We start from the raw sequence: 10,834 nt of genomic DNA on the forward strand, positions 1-10,834 counted from the left end.
AGCAGTTGAATAATTCATGAGTAAATATGTTAGGAGTAAAAGAAGTTGAATAAAAATGTACTAAGGAGATCTTTTATTTTATATACAATCTAATTTATTATACAACCATCTATATCTACATACGGTAAGTTACACTTTTAATGATCTAACCATGTATACCAATTTGTACAAAATATAATGCAAACTTTATTCATATAGCTTAATATTATATATTGATTATTTTTAAATTAGTAGAACACAAATAGAAATTGTACACTAAAATGGCACGACTTCAGTAAAAGAGTACACAAACCAACCCAAAGAGCAAAGAGATTCATAAAAGTACATACAAATTTAACCAAATAAGTTACCAAGAAGATACAGTAACATTAAAAGAATGAACAAAATAAATAATTAATAACTTGATTTACCCCGCAAGTGGTTCTTGTTGACACCAACCATTGCCTCAATCTTCTTATATGAGATAAACTAAAAAGCATTACATAGGAAACTATCACTGAGAAGCAAACTGACAGAGGTCTTGGTATAAAAGCTCAGTATATAGTTGTGGCTAGTTGTTCGCACAGATTGTCCTACCGCTTGAAAAATAAATCCCTTATAATAATAAAGTTTATACTCACGAATCAAGATCCTAAAAATTTCAGACTTCAAATTGTACAATGAAATGGCATGACTTCATCATTAACCCAGGTTCTTGTTATTTAAGAGTTGTTATCGTCCAATATCAGCTTAAATGAAACAAAGCAGCTTATATAATCAAAATCTAAGGAATGATTATTTATATGTTTCCAAAGGTAAGTTACAAAAAAATGTAATCAACCTAAGAACTAACCATTCTCTAATAAACTATCTATTTATAAATTTTGTTTACAAAAGATGCATCAAATTATAATTGACATACATATATAGAGTTCTTACAATAAACTTCCAAATAGGTTCTCGTGCAAAAAATAACTAAAGATGACATTAAAGCAAAAAGTACATAAATAAAAGAGCATTTTCAACTAAGCTGGAAATGCCTTAGCTTCCTTGGATTCCCCATTAACCAAAGTCATGTTTACTAACTACTCAAGCTTCCTTTTTCCAGCATGAACTTTCAATGGCTTGGTTGTAGAGCCCTGAACATCTAGACTACACAACCCACCAATAGCAGCACCTGCATTTGAATCAGCCACAACACCCTTGCCAGGAGTCTCAAGACCACACTTAAAAAGGCTCTCCGAACCTGAATCCTGCATGCGTAGCAACACATCTCAGAAAAGACAGATCTTAAGAGGGAGGGATTGATAAAATTTGCTCACAGCAGATGCTCTATGCATGTTTCATATGATATACAAACCTTAGATAAAGACACAACTGCAGCAGAATGTACATCAAACTCAGCCTCATTAGTAAAGGATGCAGGCAATAGATTGGAAACACTTTGGTCAACTCCCTAAGAGGTAGTTATTGAGAAAAACAGTGTGATCACTACAATAACAAAGCAAATACTGAACAACATAACAATTAAAAGATAGAAAACACACCACCATATCTATAGAGCAAGACTAGGACTGATAAAGGACTATGAGTGTGTCATTATCGCTGATCTTAACTACATTATACACTTGATCAATTGAGGTGAGATTTTTCTTCATAATGGATAATTTAAACAGAAATTTCTTGTCTTCAATGCTATCCAAAACTTTGGGATAGCATGCCACATTTTCTCCTCTCTGGATATTAGGAAAAAAAGAATCAATTTATTATTCATTGCTCTCTAATGAATTGAGTATATAAATCATTTTCTACACAAATATTAAAAAACTTACACTGATGTACTAAATCATTTTCAACACAAATATTAAAAACCTTACACTGAGGTTTTTCACTTCACTTGCAGACTTTCCAATAACCAGTTTGGCCTCTTGGTTCCAAATGATTAGGCCAATACAGCCAGTACCATCAACGGCAATAACATGAAGACGATACATGTTGAAAACGCATTATGGAATACATTAGAAAAGTGAGCAATACCCCAAAACAACTTAAATATATGTGCGAGCATTGAAACCAACTTTACCACAATGCTCGCACAGATAACGACCTTTATTCTCCTTCACTTTTCTGGGACAAATCTTACATGAAGCATAATACCAATCACTGCCACCAACTTCAATAGAAACCACAGTGGCTAGTATCCAACATGAAGTTTCCTGCACAAAAAAAAAAAAAAAAACACACACACACACACACACACAAAATAACGCTAGTAGTAGACCCACATGAACAAAGCATGCCATGGTTGGAAAAACCCACAATAGGGGAGCTTACATTAGTTTTGTCCAAAACCTCCTCAATAGTAGTAATTGGTAAGGAACCGCCATGCAACTCATCACTAATTGAATTTACAGGCTGGCTATGTATATACTTAATACACTGAGCCTTTAGATCACTTCTCTTTATTAACCTGAAGCACATGAGATAAAATAGGCAAACAATCTTACGAAGACATTATAGTGAAATTAATGAAATAAGGGAGCCAGTTAAAGTGAGGACAGACTACGGACTTTCAACACACCTATTTCTTGAATGCGAGAACATCAGGGATCTCAAGGTTAAAAAATAGGCGAGAGGCATAAAGGCTATTTTGAACGTTGACCTCATTAAGATAGAAATTAGGCTAAAAGAGTTGTTCCACCAAGATAATAGGCTGACCATCATCTTTATCAAATAAGCCAAGGGCTTTGTCCACCAAGTCATCAAAGAGGGTGCACTTTATGATGTTTTCCCTAATTTTTTAAGTGGAACAAAATATAAGGACAAACAATGTAAACAAAGCCCACCCAAATGATAAATCAATGGTAAATCTCAAAACCGAAAAAAGAATTGAAAATAAACAGGAAACGGACTCTAGATCTTCCAAGTGTAGTTTAATGCATTTATTATCCTCTCCTGATTTTGTAACCAATGGTGTAACGTCCTCTCTTCCTACGACATGACCCATACAGTCTACAAAAGAGTACACAAAGCAACCCAAAGAGCAAAGAGATTCATAAAGATACATACAAATTTAACCAAATAAATAACCAACATTATACAATAACATTAAAAGAATAAACAAAATAAATAATCAATAACTTGATTTGCCCAGCAAATGGTTCTTGTTCACACCAACCATTGCCTCAATCTTCTCATATGAGATAAATTAAAAAGGATTAAATAGGAAACTGTCGCTGGGAAGCAAATTGACAGAGGTCTTGGTATAAAAGCTCAGTTTATACTTGTGGCTAGTTGTTCGCACAGATTGTCCTACTACTTGAACAATAAAATTTTTCATTGCATAAAGTTCATGCTCACGAATCAAGGTCCTAAATACCACCATATTTGACTTCTGGATGGAGCAGTGTATACGATCACCCTACGCCAAAAAAGAAGCAAATAGAATAAACCACAATGGATAAAAAAATCCAAAGTGAATCTAATTAGAAAAGTTTAGGGTTTAGTAACTGGCCCTTTAATCTTGAAGCACCAACTCCATGCTGTAAATCTCCCTTGGGTTCCACTTGCTAGGAAACTCGTACAGGCGCACAATCCCGACTTTCAGATTCCAAGCCAGCTTCATTGGGTTGATATCTGCAACAGCATCCACTTTTTTATTCAGAGCACCAACAGGATTCATGAGAGCCATAGCAAAACACAGGAAGGCAGCGCTCTATCAAGTATACAAAAGACATTTTTTTTGTAAAAGCTATGGAATTTGAATCAGACACATATTCACAAATCCAATTTGAATAGAATATATAGATGATACGAAGAACACTGTTCGGAATCCAAACCATAAACACCACTCTCTCAAAAAGAAAGAAAAAAGCGCCAGATTTGAAAGTTAGAGCCAATTTAAAGGATTTAATCATGCTATACCTCGGATTTTCATCTTTGGATCCGTGGCTCACTGTCATCTGCCAATTAGAAGTTAGCATTTCTCTTATCACCCAATCAAGAAAGTCGCATTACGCTAATGCACCTCGTCTCGAGATTGCCGAATCCTAACACCATAGAGAAAAGTCGCGTTACGCTAAGGCACCTCGTTGACATATCGTCCCCCCCCCCCATTTTCCCCAATTCCAGTGCCTAGTGCAGTGTTTCAACCAAAGGGTAAAGAGAAATAACCTAAATCCTTTTGTTCCCCAATTTTAGTTTTAGAATTTTAGAAATAGATGTTATAGTGAAGTTAAAAATAGGTGTCGACAGGCTAGGCAATCCACTGTTGGGGAATACCCAACTTTATAATAATAAAAGATACTAAAATCCAAACTCACCATGCAAGTCAGGTTTGTGTCACCGAGCAGGAAACAACGTTAATGGAGTGCATGAAAAACATAAACTACAAGGTAGTAAAAGATGCAAATATTTTTTGATGAAAAAATGCAATGCAATGTGAATTGTTAGAGAATATAACAGTTCGCATGCCTTCTCCGATCAATTTAAACTTTTGGAAAAGTGGCTTCATGACACCCATACTTACAATATTGAGATTGTAGTCTTTGGCTGTCAGCAACGGATAGAGAATAAGCCAGAACACACAGTCAGTGAGCATTATAGCACCTGCACAAATCTATATATTCAACAGATAATGAAAAATTAAGTTAAAAGCCTTCTAAGTTTGATGAAAAATGAAAAATGTATTCCAGGATTTTATCAAAGTTACCTAAAAAATATTTGAAAAATGTAACCCGATGGCTATTAGAGTGCAGGGAGAATCACTAGGTTGTGATGGCTGCGTGGAACAAATTGGACAGTCTGATTGGAGGAAGAATAATCGGAAGGTCCGATTACACAAATCGATAGGTACACAAATCAGACCGTCTGATTTTCGTACTGTAAGCCACACATCCTCCATGCAGCGTTCTCCAACCTCGGATTGTTGACCCTCTCTGCTTGTATTTCCGTAACACACTCCCCCAACCATCCCTTTCACTCTCACTCGCGCCTCACTCTCCATACCACCCCCAACCCCACCTTTATCTTCTCTTCTTCCATTTTTGCTGCACAAATTCAGCAGAGGAAGAAAAAATTGTCACAATCAAAATTTTAACAATACCAAGGATATGGAAAATAAAAGAAATTAATTGTCCAGAATTTTATATTGCTAATTATCTTGATCATTCTAATTATGTAAATTTTTATTATCAAATATTTTGAATAAATAACAATAATAATGATAATGTTAGATATTAGTAGAAATATTATAGTAATAATTATTAATATATATAGAAGATATTTGAAAAATTATTGAATTAATTATTAATATTATTATTATGAGTATATTATTTAGATTTTTAATTAAGGATTAACTACTTGTTGTGTATTGTTAATTAAATATTTACTTGATATGTTTGTTTATTGTGTTGTACTGGAAGTGGAAATTTTAAAATTGTTTAAATATAATAATTAATCATTCTTAATGGTTAGTTAGTGAATTGATTAAGCTATATTATTATTATTGTTGTTATAGTATCATGAAAAATAAAAACCGAATACATTTAGTGTAATTTAGGTCATGAATTATGTTAGTAACACTAAATTTTAAATATGAATTTAATAAATTATTTATGATTATTGATAAATTTGGTGATATAAAATTGAGGTGTTTAATACTTTTTAAAATTATTCTGGTTATATAAATAGAAAATAATGAATAAGAATTATTATAAAATAAATAGGTTTTAGACATTAGAAAATATAGTTTTAATGTATTTAATAATAATTAGATTTATATTTTAGATTCGTTTAAGGTTTATTAATTATTATTAGAAGCTAATAAATATAAATGTGGATTTTTTGTAAAATAGATTTAGTATATTTTGAGTAGTTAATAATATAGTTGTTAATATTATTATGTTTTACTGGTTATGTGATAATGAAATGAGATATTATTAAATTTAATTTGTTAATTAAATATGGTTATCTTTATTTAATGTGATATATGGCTATGTTTTATAGGGTTTACGGATATTGACATGTAACTACTTAATGCCGCCGAATTTGTACAATCAAATTGTGGAGGGACATTTACGGGAGACTGATTTTTATCACGTTTTTTAGATTGGAGTAATCCAATGTCAGTCGGCATTGACTAATGCTCTGTTCAAGAGATGACGCCCTAAGACTCACACATTCTATTTTTCAGTTGGTGAGTGGGCTATGACATTGGAGGACGTGGCGATAATTCTTGGTCTTCCAACAAATGGTCTTCCAGTTACAGGACCAATTCTCAGTAGTTATGAGGCCTTAGAGGCCGAATGCTTGCACCAGTTTTGTGTTGCACCTAGGAAGACAAATTGTAGAGGAAGCTTCACAAAGCTGACAAGATTTCGAGGACTGAAAGATCGTTTAGTGTTGACTGATGACATTCACATTCAGAGGTACGTCAAGGGCCACATAATGTTATTATTTTAGACCATTCCATTCGGAGACAAGTCTGGAGCAGCGGGCGGTGCACTAGAAGTTTTTGCTGTTGCTCCGTAACTTCGCTAGGATCATACAATTTAGTTGGAGATCGGCATGCTAACACACATGTATAGAGCATTGTGTAGGGCATCTCGTGTCGACTGTAAGGAGATTGATGGTCCATGACACTTTTGCTTACCTAGGCTTGGATTCGTTATTTTTACGAATTCTTCGATCTGAGCAACATAAAAATTAACTAGCATTTAGATTGATCGATAAATTAATTGATTTCTATGCATGCGTACTGGACTTGATCAGTTACAGTTTCATCTTGCATTTAGATCGTTGGATGATCAGCAAACAGTTGTTGTAATATAGTATCTGCTTTGGAAGTTCTTAGGTTGTAATTTTTATTTCAATGTACAGTTTTTAGACTTATCATTGGTCATGGACGTATTTGTTGATCGTAAATTTGTATTTGTATAATGTATCTTTCATGTTTGATATCAATAGTTGAGGACATTGTTTACCATGTTTATCAAAAGATTAGGTAGCAAGGATTGATATGCAAAATTGATTGGTCCGGAACCATTATCTTATTAATTCAGATATTTTCATAGAATTATGTCAAGATTATGATTATTATAGCAAATATATTGATAATCAATTAACATTTTAAAGTTATTTTATAGATGAATTAATATATTTTTAAAATTTAATGCAAAAATTAAGCAGTCATGTTTCATTCAGTCCCACGTATATCATGAATATCACGTGAAATTTTGCATTATGGTAAAATGTCTACTTTGATAAATTTAAATTTCTAGTAATCATTTAAAGAATTATACATCATTTTAAAATTTAATGTATTAATATATTGAAAAATGATATTTTTTACTAATTTAGAAAAATTAAATATAAGTATTACTTATATTTGGCAATCTTTTCAATTAAAAATTTTGTATATGAATAAATGAACATGCAAAAAATTATGTAAGATAAAAATGTATTTATGTATTAATAAAGTAATTGTTTAATAATGATTTATTCAAAATATGTATTCCATTAGATAACATGAATGGTTTTCCACTAATTCTGTAAGGATAAGAATAGGTCAATTCATAAAAAAAAATTGAATGAAATGAAATGAACATATGCAATACCTAGAATTGTATGTCACTTGTCGCAGGATTCATATCAGTTGAAGCCAAATTCCATGCATATTAATCCCATAATGCATCATTGGATCGAATGTTCCACATTCTACACAATAATGAAGATGAAAAAATCTGAGAACTCAAACAATGAGACAGATTCTGTATTACAATTGGGCATGTCATGGTGAGCCCAGTTTCAGTCATCCTCCTTATCAGCATTGAATGGCATTTACTTCTCCATTGCAATGTAAGTCTCAATGAATTAGTATCTGAATTTACATCATGAGAATGATAGGTTTAATAGATTAGAGTATATATACCGGAACATGTCTCTTGTCATCTACAAACTTTAAGCCTCGTTCAAGATCAAGAAAGAGACAAGGCAATATTATCATTGTGCTTGCGCAACATCTAATGAAAAATCCTCTGTTATAATGTAAACCCCGGTTAAATTAGTAGATAATTAGTTAATAAATTAGTTTTTAATAAGGAGGATTAAAAATGCAAATATTATATCAAAATAGAATAGAGCTCATCGAAACGAGAATTTTGACACTAATTTTCAAGAAAACGGTCCAAGAATGGACCGAAAGGACCGAACCGGTTGAACCGGACTCGAACCGACTGTCGGTTCAACCGGACCAGCCCTATTAAATGAACCCAGCTTTGTCTTCTCCCTCATTACTGCAGCAACGAAGCTTTCAGCTTCCAGGGAGAAGAGAAACGAGAAATATCCCGTAACCCTAACGTAAATTTCCGATCCCCGTAACTTCTCCGTCCGAGCTCCAATCGCCGCACCGTTTGCGGCCACGCGTTCACCGCGTCGAGCTCTACATTTCTATCGGAACAATTTCATAGGTAACTTGTTTAATCACTCTCAGCTTCATCTTCCCCCAATTTTCAAATTTTAAGTGGGAATATTGAATTTCTTTGATTTCTGATGTTTTAGGATCCAATTAGCTTGAGAGAAATGTTCACTCTTGCTTATGTGAAGCTTGGGTAAGGTGAGGATACGATAATTCTATTTTAATTTCATTAAATTTGAGCTTTGAGTATTAAATTGGGTATATATGTATTATGAATGTGTATTAGGTTGAAAATAAATAATTGGAGCTTGAAATTGTGAATACTGGAACTTGGAGGAAGCAGATTAGTTGAGTTTTGAGGGGCTGTCTTGGTTTTGAATAAATAGCTTTGGTCGTTACGTGAAAATCGGCTAAGGTATGGTTTAGGTTTCTTGCATTTAATATATAATGTTCTGTGAAAACTTAGGCTAGACGGCCATAGGATAAGTTGGAATGCAGGTGTATGTTTAATGTTTAGTAATTTGTTGATGAATATATTTGGTTGAAGTTTATTTGATGATTAGTAATTAATCTTGGATGGTGAATGTTATTGTTGATGAACATGGTTGGTTTAGTGCTAATGATTTGGTGAATTATTGATTTGAGATATTATGTGTTAGAAGCCTAGGGTTAGTGAACTATGATCCTTAGTTGAATTTTGGTTGTTGGATTTGAATATTGTATGAATATAATTGTTAATCTGAAGTAGATTTATTGTGGTGACTGTTATGATGATGAGGAAGGGTATGTTGAATTGAAAAGAAAGCAGGTTTGGACCCGAAAAGGGTGGCAAAGTCCGAGTTTTAGAGGAGATGCTGCCGAAATTTTATAAAAATTAGAGATTTTGTTTATATGATTATTTAAAAAGATTTAGATTTAAAGGTTATATGGTTTGATTTTGAGTTATTAAGAAAATGAGCATGTTTTAAGTTTAGTTCATTTGGAAAAGAATGAATTATGTTTTGAATTGGAACTATTGATGGACGGAATGAGAGGTGTGATAATGAAGGATAATGATTGAATATGATTAACGTATAATGATGAATGAGATGTGATTGAGAATGATGTGGATGTTGATGAATTTTAATTGAATTATTTATATAGCTTATGAATTTGAATAATCTGAGATACGAGATTCCCTGGATTAAGTGTCGTGGCTTGCCACCACGTGTACCAGGTTGAAAACTCGATACTCTGTTGACCCTACGACGTAAGTGTGACCGGGCACTATATAAATTCCCGGGAATGTTATCCCCATTGAGCAATATTGATTATTTGAGAAAAATCTATGCATAGACTCTTGGGGATGCACGTCGGGGGACAGTCTAAGGACAATTCAGACTTGTCGGGTTGGCTGGATAACCGACAGATGAGCCTCATCAGCCATAGGACAGGCATGCATCATATGCATATTACTTGAATTACTTGCTTGTGCTCTAATTGGGTGTGCCTATCTGTATTTGCCATGCTAAATGTGTATTTGTTACCTGCAGTAGTTGTAACTTTCTTGTGTTTGCCTTTATCTGTTTATTTGTCTGTGAAAATGTATGATGGAATTGGAGGTATGGAGGAATGGCAGTATAGGACTTAGATTTAAGGTTAAGTTAAGTTAGGATTAAATATTTTTAGGAAACCACTTTTATGGCTTCTGTTTAATACTTTAAGCTCTACAATCTGAGTGTCGGCGTTCTAGGATTGCCTCTGGCATTCCCAGGACCTTATATATTATGTGTGTGGCACATTTACCATACTGAGAACCTCCGGTTCTCATTCCATACTATGTTGTTGATTTTCAGATGCAGGTCGGGAGCCATCTCGTTAGTCGTCTGGACTCTTAAAGCGGAGGGGTTATTGGATAGTGTTGTTGTTATATAGTTTTGCTGTACAGTGATGTATATATATGTACTTAGCTTTCTCTCCGCATAACTTGTCCTTTTGATCCTCTTAGAGGTTTATGGAGAGGCAGGATTGTGTGTATGTACTTTTGGGTTTTGGATATGTATGTATATATGTGTAAATATTCTCCGGCCAGTCTTGACTTCGCAGGCTGAGTTAGGAGCTTGTTATTTTGTATCTTTGACACTCTATTCCTACTTCTGTTATCTTATGTTTGACAGTTACAGTTTTCTTAGCATGCAAGTTAACTCGTTCCTTGAGCGTTGCGCTTTTATCTCGTGATTTTTATTTCCCCTATCCTTCAAGGCTCCTAGCATGTTATAACTCTTCTGCTATTATATGTACTTATTTTATTTTAGAGGTCGTAATACCACATCACCTCTGTTTTACGACTTAAGCACAAAGCTTTGTGTGGTAGGGTGTTACATTATGGTATCAGAGCAGTTCGTTCCTATAGAGCCTGAAAGACGGACTGATTGTGCTTCTGTGCATTCTCTGTATATG

General features: G+C 33.7%; 1 long non-coding RNA gene across 1 annotated transcript; it reads left to right on the plus strand.

Annotated features, from left to right (window-relative positions):
- The first annotated feature begins 8,247 nt into the window (after positions 1-8,247).
- On the plus strand, positions 8,248-8,810 carry LOC140180359 (uncharacterized). The gene is made up of 3 exons (XR_011874427.1): positions 8,248-8,447; positions 8,539-8,593; positions 8,682-8,810. It is a non-coding gene; the product is annotated as an uncharacterized lncRNA (long non-coding RNA).
- The last annotated feature ends 2,024 nt before the right edge of the window (positions 8,811-10,834 follow it).

The sequence above is a fragment of the Arachis hypogaea genome, chromosome 16 (assembly GCF_003086295.3).
Source record: "Arachis hypogaea cultivar Tifrunner chromosome 16, arahy.Tifrunner.gnm2.J5K5, whole genome shotgun sequence".
Lineage (NCBI taxonomy): Eukaryota > Viridiplantae > Streptophyta > Magnoliopsida > Fabales > Fabaceae > Arachis > Arachis hypogaea.